The sequence below is a fragment of the Numida meleagris genome, chromosome 4, assembly GCF_002078875.1.
Source record: "Numida meleagris isolate 19003 breed g44 Domestic line chromosome 4, NumMel1.0, whole genome shotgun sequence".
NCBI classification, from domain to species: domain Eukaryota; kingdom Metazoa; phylum Chordata; class Aves; order Galliformes; family Numididae; genus Numida; species Numida meleagris.
Genome location: NC_034412.1, coordinates 26,809,489 through 26,811,954, shown reverse-complemented (window position 1 = coordinate 26,811,954; position 2,466 = coordinate 26,809,489).

The window sequence follows — 2,466 nt, the reverse complement described above, 5'->3', positions numbered from 1 at the left end:
TTCCTCTTGGCTGGTGTCCCTCGTCTCCGCAAGTCTACGGATACTACTTCTTGTCAGAAAAGGACTGCTCTTACTATCTACTATATTTCGGCTGCTGCAACGGCTCATCGAGAACATCGTTTCAAAAACAGTACAGGTTGACCTGCTGATATCTAATTATCAGCACTTATGTCAAGATCTGCTTGAAGAAGGGCCAAAAAAAAAAGGGAGTTTTGATGGGGTAACAGGGCTGAGCAGGGTACACTACAGGGGCGTTTTATGTTTGTATATAAAGAGGGGGGAGATGCGGGATTAAATGGGATGGGTGGTGCCTGCGAGCACCAAGGAAGGAATCGGGGAGTCATAGCGGGTGGTGCCTGCGAGCACCTGGGAGGAGCAGGGGGGGTTACGGGTATATGGGGCGGTCGCGTGTACGGGTATAAGTAGCCTTGTTGCGCAGCATTAAATTGGCATTTCGGCGCTACATACCGTGTATGTGTCCCATATGCCCCTGCACGCGGAGGTGCAGATGGAAGGGAAGCCTTAGTACGTTGTCGTAGACAACATTGGATGAATTTCTAGAGGATTCAGATCTACTGGAGCCTCTAGTTAAAATATTTTGGAAGTTTTGTTTTCGAAGTTGTCAGGGCCACAGGAGCCTGATTTTTTGGTGTCCCCATTGTTCGTAACAGACAGGGCCCTGATTTGCCTGGCTTGTTGTATTGGGCCAGCTTGAGTGGGTTTGCCTGTTAGTACAGCGATCCGATGCTCAAGCTGTTTAACTTAATTGCTTAACAATTGATTTTCCTCCTTGAGATTTTGTTCTGAAGTATTTAGATGATTTAAAGCCATTAGCAGAGGTTCTGCTATCATAGATGTAGCAAGCTGCCTCTCTTTGTTTGTCAAAATATCTTTTCCTAGGCCCTCAAAATATGGGGCCATGCAGACTGTGGAATTAGTCATGTTCCATCTCTTGATGGGCCCCATTTTTCAACTACAGAGGCCAGCTTGTGCCAAGAGGAAACCTAGGAATCCCTGGATGTGTCCAGGTAACTCCTTTTCCAGGAAGACAGGCTTCTCCCATCCAAACTGACCCACTACACCTTTTAAGAATGCCATTTCATGATTTGTATTACTTTTTGTGGGTTCTCCTGCCTCACTTGCCAAATATATTGTATGTTATAGAGGAATGTAGTTGCCTCTGACCAGTTTTGGGAAAATCCAAGAAAAGCATTAATCACAAGCCAATAATAAGACTAGAATAACTTTCATCATTCAAAAGACAAGTGCTTGCAAGGAAACAATCTATAAGTAAAGATTCTTCCCTCTTGGCTGACAGCCCTTAAATGAGGTTAGGGAGGAGTGGACCTGTGCTCCCAGGGCTGGACACACCTCTTCACCAGGTGCTCAATCACTGGTTCATGCCATGACCTAATAGTTCCTATACAAGGACTTGGTTTTATGAGCTTTTTCTATTCTGGAGAGCCCAAACATAAAAGAGATAATTGCATTTAGTATTTTGTAAAACTGAAAATAGTTTTGCTCATTTAAAGGAGGGAAAATGATGTGCAAAAAGTTTCACAAATTGCTAAACTATACTTTTGAATCTTACATAAAAATAGAACATTCTGTCCTGCATTTGTAAACAATACCATCTACCCTTATTTGTCCTGACTACTGATTTTCAGATCCAATTTCTAGAAAATCTTATGTGAGAGTTGTAAAAAATGTTTCTACAGAGAATCTGAATAAATTTCAAGGTATGAAGCAATGAAAACAGAACTGTATTTAAAAGCTTTCTTTAAAAATAATAGTGAATATCTGACTTGAAAGAAATAGTTAAAACATCTAGATGAAATTTTCAAAAGCGTTGTATGACTGCTCTTTCAAAATAACATTAGCTGTTAGCGATTGTAACATTAGTTACTAGTTTCAGCTATTAAAACTGAGATGTTTACCAAGGTGAGAGATTTATTCTGAAATGGCTTACATGTTTGAGCAAATCTCATCTGTTGTGATTTGACAGTTGAATTGCTCTGCTACAAAAAAGAGCTGAAGACTAAAAGCTAAGCTGATCCACACTAGACATAATTCATTACAAAATACTTGTAAATTTTGAAAGGTTTGCACACTAACATTAAGGCAGATGAAATAATTTGACATGGCTGGCAGGCCTGTGTATGGGAACTGCTAAGTCATGGCCTGAACCACTGATTGAGCACCTGGAGGAAAGACCCAGTCAGCTGTGGAAGCACAGGTGAAGGCAATTCACTTGTGCAACCAGAAGGGGTGGAGCCAGGCTCCACCCCTCTTAGGCCTCATTTAAGGGCTGACTGCCCCTGAGGAAGGATCTCTTCCTGGAGATCTCTCCTTGGTGGGAGCCTTTTCCCTGAGAGTCCAAAATCTTCCAATCTGGGTGAGTGCTGTATTTTCCTTCCACCTTTTGTAATGCTATTTCCATCGCATTAGTCCTTCTGATGGTTCCAT